Genomic DNA, 18,060 nt, shown 5'->3' with positions numbered 1-18,060 from the left:
CCCCAAAAAAATTGGCTCTTTTTTGGTCCCCGGGCCAAAAAAGTTTGGGGACCCCTGGTCTAAAAGGTATCGGCATCTTTAATCTGCCTGTGTATGGCCACTTTAAGATATAATTAACCCTTAGTGAAGGCAAAACAATCCTATTGGGTTTAATTAATGTTTAAATGATTTTTTAGTAGACTTAAGGTACAGAGATCCGAATTACAGAAAGATCCCATATCAAGAAAAACCCAGGTCCCACGTATTCTGGATAACAATTCCCATACCAGTGCCACTTAAAGCCAATCTCTATTCTACCAAGGCTAACATTAAATGTTAATTCAAATGAATTATTGTTCCTATGCACATATAGAGCTATGCTTGATTATAATGTGCATATAAAATACTTCAGGGAAGCATATTTCCTACTTGGAACCCAAAAGTTAAAATTTAAACTTTTTTTGCAGGGCTCTGCATTTGAGACTAATTATTTCCTTTCTAGTGGGCATTTTCTCCTAAAATAGGACTTCTAGGTTGACCTATCTGTTATTATTGTCCCTTATCAATAAAATTGGCTGTAAAATACCAACAGGAGGCGGCAGACTTCTTTCTATTTCATTTGTTACGGGTGCAGTTTTACTCTTTTCCACCAGAGAGCAGCTCAAGACCATGAGTTTTTAAATCAAGAGACAATCGTTGCCTTTTTTTTTTTTTTTACTTTTTCACTGGCTGCTGCACTGAGACTATAATATTTAATTAATACAATACAAATAATACAAAATTAATACAAATATATTGTAAATTTTACTTAAGTGACATGAGCTCCTAAAGAAAATATTTGTTTTCTGTTTGGTATACAGGTATAGGACCTGTTATCCAAAATGCTCTGGACCTGGGTTTTTCCGGATAACGGATCTTTCCATAATTTGGATCTTCATACCTTATGTCTACAAAATCATATAAACATTAAATAAACCCAATAGGCTGGTTTTGATTCCAATAAGGATTAATTATATCTTAGTTGGGATCAAGTACAAGCTACTGTTTTATTATTACAGAGAAAAAGGATATAATGTATAAAAATTTAGATTATTTGGATAAAATAGAGGCTATGGGAGATGGCCTTTCAATAACTTAGAGCTTTCTGGATAATGGGTTTCCGTATAATGGATCCCATACCTATATCAAATACACCCTATTGATGCCTCATTTCACATATGCAGAGTTGAACTTTTCCAAATTCCAAGTGTGGGTCTGTATATATACCAGTGGGCTGGTGCAGATGTTGAAGAACAGAAGTCCTGGCCCAGCGTGTCATATATTGGTATATCGATATGCAGATTTCACGGAGCACCAGGCAGCTTGTATCGTAAAAAAATAATTTTATTAATTCCATTAAAAGCAGTTTAGCATATGCAGCAATGTATCATACCCCATTCATGTCACTTCCTCAGAAACAGTCATATATTGGTATGCTGGGTGGTTTAGCTGGTGTCCAAATCTATAATGTCCCTATTTCAAAGCTTCACTTGTTCTGAATAAGACCCGGGATGAGATAATGTATTAAAAGGTGCAAGGTTCGTCTAGTAACCCATAGCAACCAGATGTTTGCCTTCAAACTGAATAACACATGTGACTGCAAGAGTTTTCAGATAAGGGATGGGTATAGCCGAGAGAATGGAGATAAATGAGAATGTGGACATTATGGCACCGAGGAAAAATGATTAATGGGCTGCAGCGAGAAGAGAAAAATGAAGATGAACCATGAAGGGCACGGGAGCCTCTTAGAGAGAAGGTGCAGACAAGTGGAGTGAGGTCCAAGCCATTACAGCAGATGTCAGAAAGGTGACGGATGATGGAGACGATGAGCCAAGAATGTTCTGGATAGTTATACAGATGCACATCTAGGAACCAACTGGAATGATGAATGTTTTCAATTAGACCTTACAAAATACTCTGAGCCGGCAGACCTTCTTAGAATGGGTGGCTTTGCTACAACACTCTGTATAGGCCCAACATGGTGCTCAGCATCTGCTAATATTCAATACATGATCTTCTACAGTGCCAATAAATTAGCTAAACGCAAGGGGCCATACACACGTTCCTCTTGTAACCCTCATCTCTGGGATTTCCATCCATACATTTCCCTAATGACCCACTTCATTCGTTTATACTGCACTTTGGTCCATTATTACTTTAACCGCATATCGGTGGTACTGCCAGTCTCTTTCTTCTGAATTCCTCAGCTGAGACCAATCATCCCAGCTCCATTAGTGGGTGGTGGGAAGTGATGGAAGATACCTACAGCCAGTGCAGTCAGCAACGTGCAAAGTATCAGGGATCAAAATTGTCTAGAACTACATAACCAGGGGTGCGAGTAGATTTGTTTCTTATGTGAGATCTGGACAGATGTACAACAATGTCACAGGCAGACCTGAAATTACACACGGTGCATCGCTGTATGTTATGCCTTATTATACACAAGTGTGTTCCCTGATACACAAGCGTTCCCTGTATAACTGCAGCCTGCAGTTTTGTAGAAATATTTATCTTCCGCACCCTCTAACACATTGCCACCACTGCTTCAGAGTCCAAAATGGGGGCCTTAAGGTGCCCATACACTGAGAGATCCGCTCGTTTGGCAATGTCGCCAAACGAGCGGATCTCCCTCCGATATGCCCACCTTGAGGTGGGCAATATCGGGCTGATCTGATCGTGGGCCCTAGGGCCCAACGATCGGATCCTAACGATGCCTAACGGGCGGTCGGATCGCGGGACCGCATCAACGAATAGATGCGGCCGCGAGACGACGGGATTTTTTGTCCCATCCGATCGAGATCGAGATCAAGAAGTTTCCCTGTATGTGCTATTATTATTAATTCATTTTTAAAGGAGCTATTAAATTTTACGTGTTAATCTATTGATTAGTGAATTGTTAACTACGTATCAGACAATCAATATTCAAGCACTATTTGCATTTGAACGCAATTTACTGAGTTTTTTCAATTTCCGTGTTTTCCCCACATCGTGAATAATAACACTCTATTTTGACCTTCACAAAATGAATTCATTTATTTTATTTATTTAAATCACAATGAATGTATTACACTTCTAAGTGATTTCTTGCAAAATACAGTCAATTCACATTTATTTTGTTATAGATTGTGCAACGCTAATAACTCCCTTTATCAGCCTGCAGCCTGTGTCTTTATATGGCCACAAAACCCCTCAGTGACTTCCAATATCCTTATCATTTTCAGTAGGGGGTACATTACCCCTTATAATCCATGAGTGATACTCAGAGTTCCCTGTATAACTCAGCCTGCAGCCTTGTGCCTTTATATGGTCACAGAACAACCCCTCAGTGACTTTTAATATCCTTATCATTTACAGCAGGGGGTACATTATCCCTTATAATACATGAGTGATACTCAGAGTTCCCTGTATAACTCGGCCTGCAGCCTTGTGCCTTTATATGGTCACAGAACAACCCCTCAATGACTTCTAATAACCTTATCATTTACAGTAGGGGGTACATTATCCCTTATAATACATGAGTGATACTCAGAGTTCCCTGTATAACTCAGCCTGCAGCCTTGTGCCTTTATATGGTCACAGAACCCCTCAGTGACTTCTAATATCCTTATCATTTACAGTAGGGGGTACATTATCCCTTATAATACATGAGTGATACTCACAGTTCCCTGTATAACTCAGCCTGCAGCCTTGTGCCTTTATATGGTCACAGAACCCCTCAGTGACTTCTAATAACCTTATCATTTACAGTAGGGGGTACATTATCCCTTATAATACATGAGTGATACTCAGAGTTCCCTGTATAACTCAGCCTGCAGCCTTGTGCCTTTATATGGTCATAGAACAACCCCTCAGTGACTTCTAATAACCTTATCATTTACAGTAGGGGGTACATTATATTTTGCAGTGTCTATTTGTGTTGTGCAAAAGAAACTATAACTATGCTGTATATTCCGTAACTGTTATATTTATATTATAATGTTAAAGAGATACTGACACCAGAAAATAACCTTTTTTTATCCATCATAACATTGTCTTTGAATGCTAATTATAATTTTGCCTTAAAAGTATTTGCCTGATGCTTTTATATTACCTTTCTTACCCCCATGTTCCTCTATGAGGGGGCTGCCATAGTTGTGCAGCAGGAGTCCATTAGCATTAGAAACTCTAACTGACAGGTTAAGAAGGGACAGTCAGGTTGGCAAAACAGTCAGGTTTAGGAACTTCAAGTAACAATTACTTACAAAAGCAAAAATCAGCAAAAAACTATCAACGTGACCTATAGGTAACTTTTAATGTACATTAATATTTTGAAATGAAAATTTGTAGTGTCAGTATCTTAAGTGCAGCTTGAACTGAGGAAGATATGAACTGTAAAAAGTGCATGCCATAGTATGATCTCATAGTTGAAATAAAAATGGAGCATGAAATTCAACACTGATTTTTTTTGCTATTACAGGTATAGGATCCCTTATTCGGAAACCCGATATCCAGAAAGCTCCGAATTATGGAATGGCTCCCATAGACTCCATTTTATCCAAATAATCCAAATAATCCAAATAATCCAAATTTTTAAAAATGATTTCCTTTTTCTCTGTTATAATATAACAGGTGCTTGTACTTGATCCCAATTAAGATATAATTAATCCTTATTGGAAGCAAAACCAGCCTATTGGGTTTATTTAATGTTTACATGATTTTCTAGTACACCCAAATTACGGAAAGATCCATTATCCGCAAACCCGAGCATTCTGGATAACAGGTCCCATACCTGTATTATTCAAAAACAAACAAGCCTTGTTCTTGGTACCAAGGTTGCCTGAGATGTTGATGTTTGATCTGTCCAGTAGTGGCCAAAAAGAGTAAAGCTGCAAGGCAGAGGCATGGCACATACGCACTCAATAGCACCTTCTTCATCTAGAGACTGTCCTATCAAGAGGTGCAGTTTCAAAATACAATATGTTGGTCCAAAGACCAGAAAGAACATAGTTCCAGAGACTGTACCCCATTAAAGGTTGTCATTTTACATCTTATCAGTGTTGATGGGACTTAATTCTACATGGGCGTCCTCCCCTTACATGTTCATACTGAAGCCTTCACTTTTCCACCACCCTCTTGCTGAAGGGTTGAGGAAAGTGCTAAAAGCTATATTTTTTCTGCCCCTTGATTCCAGACCGCCAGTTATTTTGAATATGAGCCCCTAGCACAATGGCAGCCATGTCTTTCCAATTTACAATGGCTAGCTGGAACTAAGTGCTTGCTGGGAAGACGCCAAGGATAGACACCCTTTGTAAGGGTAAAATCATTTCCTCTTCTACAAACCATTCAGGAAGTTATTTACTAAACCTCAAATGTATCTGATCGGGCTTTCTGGGGCAAATACTCAAATTTTTTGTGAAAAAAAAAAAAGATTTATTATACCCCGATGCTGCATAAAGCCAAAATTCGGCTGCCATCTCAGACCTGTCGAAGTCCCGTATAAGTCAATGGAAGAGGCACCTATCTCAATTTGAAGTTTTCGTGGTCTTTGCTGGGTTTAGCCTGAAAATCCAACTTTTTCGGGGGTTTAGGGTGAAAAGCCCGAAAAATTGGATCGATTCGGGTTTTCACACGACTTTTTTTACCGCAATCTAATTAATTTGGGTTATTTTATTAATAAATAAGTTGAGCATGGGAGTTTGGTTGTGATTTTTTTTAATAAAAAGTTAGTTTTAGATTTTAGTAAAGTTTGAGTTTAGTTTGAGGCTGGGAGTAAATATGCATATACGTATACAGGTATGTGTTATCTAGAGACCTCCAAACCGTTTAGGGCTTAGGGGTAAGCATATTTAAGGGACCTATTCAGGGTTGGGTATCTATCCCCAGATATTCCAGGAGAAGTAGCAACTGCGAAGCTCAAAGTATCTCAGCAACTGACCTCATCCCAAATTATCACTACTGTTCCACTTTGCTCTCCTAAATAAACTGTTGATTGACCAGTAAGCTTGTCTACCAGCTCTACAAAGCTCATTTAGAGCATTAATGATTGTGTGTTTTATTGAGGCTTGCATGGTTAATTGCAAAAATGCATGGGCCACAAGCCATACAAGAGGAGCCATACCATCAGCCAAGAGGTGCATGAAGGCTTGTAGCAGGCTTGTGTGTAGTGTGGAGGAGTAGCAGTCTCAACTGTAGCAACTAATTAGTAATCAAATAGCTCACTACCACCGTCAAAAAAGTACACATGTGACAAAGTAAAGCCAAACCACTCATGCTGATTCCCCCAGTACCCAGGCTGGTTAACCGCAGACTAGTGGCATGATGAGGGAGTCAGAACTTTATCCCCAAAACCCGACCACTTTGCAAATATTCCACGGGCATTCAACCAGATGCAGGACTCTAGAAGAGAGTCAGATGCATGAAAGTGGAGATCGAACAATTTTGGTACAAAGTTATAACGGACCACGAATAAAAGAATCCCATGTCTGAGAGATGAATTGATCAAACATCATTGACTTTTCTTATGTTTTCCAAATCAAAAATTATTTGCAAAGTGGGATTTATACTCTTTCTACCAGCTGAATACTATTCAGTTATTACTATCAACATACAGTAAAAAGGCAATGTTTATTAACAACCGTGCCAATGAATCACAATATATATTAAAAACATTCAAAAGAAACCAGATGGTGCTACTATTGCTACTTTTCTTACTGCTAAAAATAAATGAAAACACAAGCAGTTGAGAAGATTTTGAAGGCGATAAACGGATTATATTATTTTACAGTATAACTTGGATTCTAATGTTTGTATATAAATGCACATTTGATAATACATATGTACAGCTATCTGTGCACCAGTGAAGAAATTAGCTGCCATATTTCTGTAGAGAAGACAAGAGAAACATCCTGTTGTAAAGCAAAATGAACCGTATTTCAGATTCAACTGATTTCAAAACTTTTCAAGATGTGCATAGATGTTAGTGTGAAGGTTTGGGGAAACAAGTTTCTCCACTATAGCAGTAGTTTTCAAACTATGAGGCTGACTTCTCTAGGCTGGTTCAAAGAAGTCAAATGGGGAAAAGCAGGACAGCATGAAGGTCATTTATGGTGGAATTTGAGGGTGGCTGCTTTTTTTTACAGTTTACTGAAAATATAGGAGTGTGACAACCTTGTTTTCATATATATGGGAAACATCAAACCAAAGAACTCTGAAGACCACTGCATTAAGGAGATCTTTTCTGTCCAGAATGTTCTAGTTAAAATGGGGATGACCCAAAAGGGCTAGGGACCTCCTAACAGCAGACTGTCCATATTGTTATAACGTAGTTGTAATAATGATGGTTAATAAGGAATATGTGTGTGTAGACTTGAACTTGGTCAGACATAGCCTGGGTCAGGAAAAACCTGGAGGTTGGTGCAGACAAACAATAGTAGGCAGAAGTAGAGACAAAGATGATCAGGAGTCAAAGATCCAGTGTTAAAAACTGCAATAGATCAGTTACAGACCCTTGTGGTCTAGCATACAGTCCTCACAGTACTTTTCAGCAGAGGTGGACCCCCTCACACAACTTAGTTCTACAGTATATGTAAAAAACAAGTTTCATCATTAAATAGCAGTTCAAATATGATCTTAAGTCCCAGAGTGCCATGCTTTTCAGGATTTCAATCTTTTAACTGGGTTTCCAGAACCAAAAGACAAGAATTGTCCAGGAATCCTCTGCTGAGGGTCGGAGAGCAGGAACATGGCAATTAGGTTTGTAGATTAGGTTCAAGAAATGATGTATAGAATGATGAATGATGAATAATATTTTTTAGGGCAATACAATTTTTAAAGAAATACATAATTAGAGGATTTTACTCAAGGGCAATAGGATATGGGTTCTTTTAAAGGCTGCATTTGTAGCAGTCACTTGGGAATCAATGTAGCTACCCTACTGGAATGTTGTCACTCCAGTAAAGCGAACTTGATTGTCAGGGGGCTGGAAGCTGTAGTCCAGTATCATCTAGACCAGGGATACCCAATCAGTGACGAATGAGTAACACGTTGCTCACCAAACCCTTGGATGTTGCTCCAAGTGGCCTCAAAGCAGGTGCTTATTTTTGAATTCCTGGTTTGAAGGCAAGTTTTGGTTGCATAAAACCAGATGTACTGCTAAACAGAGTCTCTTAAAGTCTGAATATCCACACAGAGGCAACCAAAAAAACACTCATAGCCCTTATTTGGCACCCACAGGTCTTTTTTCATGGTCCCCAACTCTTTTTACAGTTGAATGTGGCTCACATGTAAAAGGGTTTGGGACCCCTGATCTAGAGGGTCAGATGTTGCATCTAAAAATCTTAAATCACTGCTGAAAACAGAGGTAAGCAATATACAGGAGTGATGATCATTTGTGAGAACCTATTCATTTTTATTGTCCCATTGTTTCAGCTCACCTTTAGGGATGTAGCGAACGTCGGAAAAAAAGTTCGCGAACATATTCGCGAACTTGCGCAAAAATGCGAGCGGTTCGCGAACGGTTCGCGAACCCCATAGACTTCAATGGGAAGGCGAACTTTAACATCTAGAAAAGACATTTCTGGCCAGAAAAATGATTTTAAAGTTGTTTAAAGGGTGCAACGACCTGGACAGTGGCATGCCAGAGGGGGATCAAGGGCAAAAATGTATCTGAAAAATCTGCCTGTGTGTGCTTGGAAGAGATAGTGTAGGGGGAGAGCTGTTAGTGATTTCAGGGACAGATGATAGTAAGTTTGCTGGCTAGTAATCTGCTTGATACTGCTCTGTATTGGAGGGACAGAAGTCTGCAGGGATTTGAGGGACATTTTAGCTTAGGTAGCTTTGCTGGCTAGTAATCTACTGTTCTCTTTAAACAACTGCCATACGTTGACCTTGTAGGCATTGTTTGCCCAGTTTTTTTGGACGCAGCCACTGAAGCACAGTTGCCAGAAAAAATATGCCATATAAATGCTGAAAATAGTCATTTTTCGCCATACGTTGACCTTGTAGACATTGTTTGCCCAGTTTTTTTGGACGCAGCCACTGAAGCACAGTTGCCAGAAAAAATATGCCATATAAATGCTGAAAATAGTAATTTTTCGCCATACGTTGACCTTGTAGACATTGTTTGCCCAGTTTTTTTGGTTGCAGCCACTGAAGCACAGTTGCCAGAAAAAATATGCCACATAAATGCTGAAAATAGTCATTTTTTGCCATATACGTTGAGTCAACGTATGGCAAAAAATGACTATTTTCAGCATTTATATGGCATATTTTTTCTGGCCTCTGTGCTTCAGTGGCTGTGGCCAAAAAAACTGGGCAAACAATGCCTACAAGGTCAACGTCGTTGACCTTGTAGGCATTGTTTGCCCAGTTTTTTTGGCCACAGCCACTGAAGCACAGAGGCCAGAAAAAATATGCCATATAAATGCTGAAAATAGTCATTTTTTTGGTCGCAGCCACTGAAGCACAGTTGCCAGAAAAATTATGCCATATAAATGCTGAAAATATAAATTTTTTTGGTTGCAGCCACTGAAGCACAGAGGCCAGAAAAATTATGCCATATAAATGCAGAAAATATGCATTTTTTTGGTCGCAGCCACTGAAGCACAGTTGACAGAAAAATTATGCCATATAAATGCTGAAAATATAAATTTTTTTGGTTGCAGCCACTGAAGCACAGAGGCCAGAAAAATTATGCCATATAAATGCAGAAAATATGCATTTTTTTGGTCGCAGCCACTGAAGCACAGTTGCCAGAAAAATTATGCCATATAAATGCTGAAAATAGTAATTTTTTTGGTTGCAGCCACTGAAGCACAGAGGCCAGAAAAATTATGCCATATAAATGCAGAAAATATGCATTTTTTTGGTCGCAGCCACTGAAGCACAGTTGACAGAAAAATTATGCCATATAAATGCTGAAAATATAAATTTTTTTGGTTGCAGCCACTGAAGCACAGAGGCCAGAAAAATTATGTCATATAAATGCAGAAAATAGGCATTTTTTTGGTCGCAGCCACTGAAGCACAGAGGCCAGAAAAAATTAAACCAGTAGGGTTTGCACCCTAGTTTGTAACGGTGGCGGAGGGAGGAGGAGGACGCTAAAGGACAGCTGTGTGTGGAGTCATGAGGCTTGAAGAGAAGGACAGCTGCATAGAAGTCAGAACAAGTCTTCCGGCGTGCAGTAACCCTCCGAGATCCACCCCTCATTCATTTTAATAAAGGTCAGGTAATCGACACTTTTGTGACCTAGGCGAGTTCTCTTCTCAGTTACAATCCCTCCTGCTGCACTGAAGGTCCTTTCTGAGAGCACACTTGAGGCTGGGCAAGACAAGAGGTTCATGGCAAATTGTGACAGCTCTGGCCACAGATCAAGCCTGCGCACCCAGTAGTCCAGGGGTTCATCGCTCCTCAGAGTGTCGATATCTGCAGTTAATGCCAGGTAGTCCGCTACCTGCCGGTCGAGGCGTTCTTTGAGGGTGGATCCAGAAGGGTTGTGGCGCTGCCTTGGACAGAAAAACATTTGCATGTCTGACGTTACAGACTGGCCAAAGGGCTTTGTCCTTGCAGGTGTGCTCGTGGCAGGATTACTGGCACCTCTGCCCCTGGAATGTTGATGAGTTCCTGAAGTGACATCACCCTTAAAAGCATTGTACAACATGTTTTGCAGGCTGGTTTGTAAATGCCGCATCTTTTCGGACTTGTGGTATGTTGGTAACATTTCTGACACTTTATGCTTGTACCGAGGGTCTAGTAGCGTTGCGACCCAGTACAGGTCCTTCTCCTTAAGCCTCTTGATACGGGGGTCCTTCAACAGGCATGACAGCATGAAAGACCCCATTCTCACAAGGTTGGATGCAGAGCTATCCATCTCCGCTTCCTCATTATCAAGGACTGCATCATCCACGGTCTCCTCCCCCCAGCCACGTACAAGACCAGGGGTCCCCAAAAGGTCACCACTAGCCCCCTGGGAAGCCTGCTCCTGTTGGTCCTCCTCCTCCTCCTCCACAAAGCCACCTTCCTCCTCTGACTCCACTTCTGGCACCTCTCCCTGCGTTGCAGCATGTGCCTGGGTTCGTTCTGGTGATTCCGACCAGAAATCGTGCGCTTCCAGCTCCTCGTCACGCTGGTCTACAGCCTCATCTGTCACTCGTCGCACGGCACGCTCCAGGAATAAAGCGAAGGGTATTAGGTCGCTGATGGTGCCTTCGGTGCGACTGACCATATTTGTCACCTCTTCAAAAGGTCGCATGAGCCTGCAGGCATCGCGCATAAGCACCCAGTAACGGGGGAAAAAAATCCCCAGCTGTGCAGATCCAGTCCTACCACCCAGTTCAAAAAGGTACTCGTTGACGGCCCTTTGTTGTTGCAGCAGACGTTCCAACATAAGGAGCGTTGAATTCCAGCGAGTCTGGCTGTCAGAAATCAAACGCCTGACTGGCATGTTGTAGCGCTGCTGAATGTCAGCAAGGCGTGCCATGGCTGTGTAGGAACGTCTGAAATGGGCCGACACCTTTCTGGACTGGGTGAGAACGTCCTGGAATCCTGGGTACTTGGAGACAAAACGTTGGACTATTAAATTTAACACATGTGCCATGCAGGGCACATGTGTTAAATTGCCTAGTCTCAACGCTGCCAACAGATTGCTTCCATTGTCACACACCACTTTTCCGATCTGCAGTTGGTGTGGGGTCAGCCACCGATCGGCCTGTGACTGCAGAGATGACAGGAGTACAGATCCGGTATGGTTTTTGCTTTCCAGGCACGTCATCCCCAAGACAGCGTGACAACGGCGTACCTGGCACGTCGAATAGCCTAGGGGGAGCTGGGGGTGCACAGGTGTGGAGGAGGAGAAGGAGGACCCAGCAGCAGAGTAAGAAGAAGAAGAAGACGAGGTAGAGAGCGATGGAGGAGTAGAGGTGGTGGCAGAACCGCGTGCAATCCGTGGCGGTGACACCAACTCCACTGTTGTTGTTGAGCTACCCATTCCCTGCTTCCCAGCCATTACCAAGTTCACCCAGTGGGCAGTGTAGGTGACATACCTGCCCTGACCATGCTTGGAGGACCATGCGTCAGTAGTCATATGGACCTTTGGCCCAACACTAAGTGACAGAGATGCGGTAACTTGGCTCTGCACATGTTGGTACAGGTGTGGTATTCCCTTTTTAGAAAAAAAATTGCGGCTGGGTACCTTCCACTGCGGTGTCCCAATTGCTACAAATTTGCGGAAGGCCTCAGAGTCCACCAGCTGGTATGGTAAAAGCTGGCGGGCTAAGAGTGCAGACAAGCCAGCTGTCAGACGCCGGGCAAGGGGGTGACAGTCAGACATTGGCTTCTTACGCTCAAACATGGCCTTCACAGAAACTTGGCTGGTGGCAGATGACTGGGAATGGGAACAGGTGGTCAAGGTGGAAGGCGGAGTGGAGGGTGGTTCAGACGGGTCAAGGAGAGCAGAGGTAGAGCAGTAAGATGCTGGACCAGAAGGAGTGTGGCTTTTAGTTTGCCTGTTGCCTTTGAGGTGTTGCTCCCAAAGTGCTTTGTGCTTGCCGCTCATGTGCCTTCGCATAGAAGTTGTACCTATGTGGCTGTTGGGCTTACCAAGGCTCAGTTTCTGACTGCACTCATTGCAAATTACAATGCTTTTGTCAGAGGCACACACATTAAAAAAATCCCACACTGCTGACTTTTTGGAAGTGTGCGATCTGGCGGTAACAGTAGAAGTTGGCATTGGCGGCAATGGCGGGTGCGTTGGCCGGCTGAACACAGGTGCCGATACATGTTGTTGCTTTACTGATCCCTGCGGGCTGTCCTCCCTGCTTCTTCTAAGTCTTATTCTCCTACTGCCTCTCTGACTCTCCGTCTCTCCATCTGAACTACCCTCCTCTTGCTCTCTTCTACTAGGCACCCACAAAACATCAATCTCCTCATCATCATTCTCCTCAGATGCATCAATTTCTTCTGACACATCACAGAAGGAAGCAGCAGCGGGGACCTCCTCCTCATCACTCATTATGTCCATCTCTATCGTGTTCTCTGCCAGAATTAAATCTGGTGTAAGGTCCTCATCTCCTTCATCTTCTTCTGGCAATAATGGTTGCGCATTACTCAGTTCAAGAAACTCATGGGAAAATAACTCCTCTGACCCCAGTGAAGAAGGGGCACCGGTGGTGGAGGAAGTGTTACGTGGGGTGGCCATAGCAGTGGAGGATGAGGAGGATGTTGTGGTAAAGTTAGAAACGGTAGAGGATGGGGTGTGCTGTGTAAGCCAGTCAACTACCTCTTCAGCATTTTGGGAGTTCAGGGTCATTGGCTTTTTAAAACTGGGCAATTTGCTAGGGCCACAGGATTGCATAGCAGCACGGCCCCTAGCACGGCCTCTGCGTGGCGGCCTGCCTTTGCCTGGCATTATTTTTAAAAAAACAACAACAACAACAAAAACTCAGTTGGTTTTTCTGGAAAACGATAATACACACAGCTAGATGGCGGGTTGAAGAAAACACTGTGCAAATAATGCCTACAAAGTCAACGTATACACTACTACAGCGGTGGATACGGATTACGTAAAATATATGAATGCTGCTTGAAAAAAAGTAACTCAAGTTGTTTTTCTAGAGACGATAATATTATCAATATTTAGACAAAATGTGAACAAGGTCACACAGCTCGATGGCGGGTTGAAGAAAACAGTGTGCAAATAATGCCTACAAGGTCAACGTATACACTACTACAGCGGTGGATACGGATTACGTAAAATATATGAATGCTGCTTGAAAAAAAGTAACTCAAGTGGTTTTTCTAGAGACGATAATATTATCAATATTTAGACAAAATGTGAACAAGCTCACACAGCTCGATGGCGGGTTGAAGAAAACACTGTGCAAATAATGCCTACAAGGTCAACGTATACACTACTACAGCGGTGGATACGGATTACGTAAAATATATGAATGCTGCTTGAAAAAAAGTAACTCAAGTGGTTTTTCTAGAGACGATAATATTATCAATATTTAGACAAAATGTGAACAAGCTCACACAGCTCGATGGCGGGTTGAAGAAAACAGTGTGCAAATAATGCCTACAAGGTCAACGTATACACTACTACAGCGGTGGATACGGATTACGTAAAATATATGAATGCTGCTTGAAAAAAAGTAACTCAAGTGGTTTTTCTAGAGACGATAATATTATCAATATTTAGACAAAATGTGAACAAGCTCACACAGCTCGATGGCGGGTTGAAGAAAACAGTGTGCAAATAATGCCTACAAGGTCAACGTATACACTACTACAGCGGTGGATACGGATTACGTAAAATATATGAATGCTGCTTGAAAAAAAGTAACTCAAGTGGTTTTTCTAGAGACGATAATATTATCAATATTTAGACAAAATGTGAACAAGCTCACACAGCTCGATGGCGGGTTGAAGAAAACACTGTGCAAATAATGCCTACAAGGTCAACGTATACACTACTACAGCGGTGGATACGGATTACGTAAAATATATGAATGCTGCTTGAAAAAAAGTAACTAAAGTGGTTTTTCTAGAGACGATAATATTATCAATATTTAGACAAAATGTGAACAAGCTCACACAGCTCGATGGCGGGTTGAAGAAAACACTGTGCAAATAATGCCTACAAGGTCAACGTATACACTACTACAGCGGTGGATACGGATTACGTAAAATATATGAATGCTGCTTGAAAAAAAGTAACTCAAGTGGTTTTTCTAGAGACGATAATATTATCAATATTTAGACAAAATGTGAACAAGGTCACACAGCTCGATGGCGGGTTGAAGAAAACAGTGTGCAAATAATGCCTACAAGGTCAACGTATACACTACTACAGCGGTGGATACGGATTACGTAAAATATATTATGGCTGCTTGAAAAAAGTGACTCCGGTGTTTTTTCTGGAGACGGTAATATTATGGATATTTAGACAGAATGTGAACAAGGTCACACAGCTCGATGGCGGGTTGAAGAAAACAGTGTGCAAATAATGCCTACAAGGCCAACGTATACACTACTACAGCGGTGGATACGGATTACGTAAAATATATGAATGCTGCTTGAAAAAAGTGACTCCGGTGTTTTTTCTGGAGACGGTAATATTATGGATATTTAGACAGAATGTGAACAAGGTCACACAGCTCGATGGCGGGTTGAAGAAAACAGTGTGCAAATAATGCCTACAAGGCCAACGTATACACTACTACAGCGGTGGATACGGATTACGTAAAATATATGAATGCTGCTTGAAAAAAGTGACTCCGGTGTTTTTTCTGGAGACGGTAATATTATGGATATTTAGACAGAATGTGAACAAGGTCACACAGCTCGATGGCGGGTTGAAGAAAACAGTGTGCAAATAATGCCTACAAGGCCAACGTATACACTACTACAGCGGTGGATACGGATTACGTAAAATATATGAATGCTGCTTGAAAAAAGTGACTCCGGTGTTTTTTCTGGAGACGGTAGTATTATGGATATTTAGACAGAATGTGAACAAGGTCACACAGCTCGATGGCGGGTTGAAGAAAACAGTGTGCAAATAATGCCTACAAGGCCAACGTATACACTACTACAGCGGTGGATACGGATTACGTAAAATATATTATGGCTGCTTGAAAAAAGTGACTCCGGTGTTTTTTCTGGAGACGGTAATATTATGGATATTTAGACAGAATGTGAACAAGGTCACACAGCTCGATGGCGGGTTGAAGAAAACAGTGTGCAAATAATGCCTACAAGGCCAACGTATACACTACTACAGCGGTGGATACGGATTACGTAAAATATATGAATGCTGCTTGAAAAAAGTGACTCCGGTGTTTTTTCTGGAGACGGTAATATTATGGATATTTAGACAGAATGGGAACAAGGTCACACAGCTCGATGGCGGGTTGAAGAAAACAGTGTGCAAATAATGCCTACAAGGCCAACGTATACACTACTACAGCGGTGGATACGGATTACGTAAAATATATTATGGCTGCTTGAAAAAAGTGACTCCGGTGTTTTTTCTGGAGACGGTAATATTATGGATATTTAGACAGAATGTGAACAAGGTCACACAGCTCGATGGCGGGTTGAAGAAAACAGTGTGCAAATAATGCCTACAAGGCCAACGTATACACTACTACAGCGGTGGATACGGATTACGTAAAATATATGAATGCTGCTTGAAAAAAGTGACTCCGGTGTTTTTTCTGGAGACGGTAATATTATGGATATTTAGATAGAATGGGAACAAGGTCACACAGCTCGATGGCGGGTTGAAGAAAACAGTGTGCAAATAATGCCTACAGGGCAAATAATGCCTAAAAGGTCAACTTATACACTACTACAGCGGTAGTAAAATAAAAAAAAGTAAAATAAAAAAAAATGAATATTAAAAAAAAAAATTAAAGTTGGTGCTGCTGAACTACTAGGAGCAGCAGATTAGCACACCAGTCCCACTCCCCAACACTGCTAGACTAATAGCACTGGGCTCTTATAGTAGTAGTAGTAGTAGTAGTAGTAAAACAACAAAAAAATAAATAAAAGCAGTCCTTACAAGGACTACTGTTATTGCAGCAGTCAGCAGATGAGATCAGAAGCAGGACAGCTGCCCACTGCAGCTACATACAGAGCACTGCAGTAGAAGGTAGATTACTAGCCAGCAAAGCTACCTAAGCTTAAATGTCCCTCAAACCCCTGCAGACTTCTGTCCCTCCAATAACAGAGCAGTATCAAAACGACTACTAGCCAGCAAACTTTCAACTGTCCCTGAAATCACTAACAGGCAGCAGCTCTCTCCCTACACTATCTCTTCAGCACACACAGGCAGAGTGAAAAAACGCTGCAGGGCTTCGGTTTTTATAGGGAAGGGGAGTGGTCCAGGGGAGAGCTTCCTGATTGGCTGCCATGTACCTGCTGGTCTGGGGTGAGAGGGCAAAAAAAAGCGCCAACAATGGCGAACCCAAAATGGCGAACGTCGCGCGACGTTCGCGAACTTCCGGCGAGCGCGAACACCCGATGTTCGCGCGAACAAGTTCGCCGGCGAACAGTTCGCGACATCTCTACTCACCTTTCCGATCAGGAGGTACAATGCCAAGGATAACCGAGAAACTGTTCCTCAAGAGAAAAGCTTTGGCCGGATCAATCTTCTCTTTAGATTCCAATTTATTGTAAAATCAATGTCCATTTGTATGAGTGACATGCACAAGTCTTTCCCAGATGGAGGATTAGTCAGGGATGCCTGATATCACCTGCTGAGGTCAGATTAACTTATTTTTTTAGAGCTTCTAAGGAATGTCATGTTCAATTATTGTTGTTATTTCAATTGGAATCAATGTTGAGTCCGCTTTGTTTCTAAGCACGCCTGTTTCTTACTGGCCCTGCAGTAAATTATCATAGTATTTTAAACCTATTATGAACCTCCAAAATACAGATTGTGTTCTGTTAATTGCTGATAGCTCAAGTATCAGTCCCCAACACAAGCTTCCACATTTTAGGGCAAAGATCCTGCTTTGATGACTTAGAGATTTTTTAAGATTAAAAGGACACTTTTAACAATACAATGTCAGATGTTAAATAATATATTCCTCAATCTAACATGTTCTTCCTGCTGTAGACACCTCACTCATGCTGAGAGCTGTAGACTGTTAGCAGGAGCAGTTAGTTGTATCAGGTAAGGTTGAGGAGCATGTGTCTCTTGGTTTCCTTGGTCTAACTAAATCATTCCAGTATGAGGAGGAGTTGAACTTGAAAGACTGTTCTCAACCAAAATTAGCTACAATAGACTGGGGTAATTCCAAGTCTAGGATCTGATGTTTACCAATCCCATCCCTTAAATCTGCTCTAGGGAGGTTAGCTGAATGTTCCTGGCTCATTTGTTCTGCTCATTTATTCTGTTGTATGATACTCTGATGTAACATGGTTTCCCATAGCTGTTCATAAATGGCCAAATATATTTGGAATCGTGCCTCGTGTATTTTGAGTCAGACCTGTTTACCAGTTGCCATTACAATTCATCCCACAGTTTTTTGGTTGGGTCGAGGTTAGGTCTCTGGGTAG

The sequence above is a fragment of the Xenopus laevis genome, chromosome 6L (assembly GCF_017654675.1).
Source record: "Xenopus laevis strain J_2021 chromosome 6L, Xenopus_laevis_v10.1, whole genome shotgun sequence".
NCBI classification, from domain to species: Eukaryota; Metazoa; Chordata; class Amphibia; order Anura; family Pipidae; genus Xenopus; species Xenopus laevis.
Note: the sequence above shows the minus strand (reverse complement) of the source record.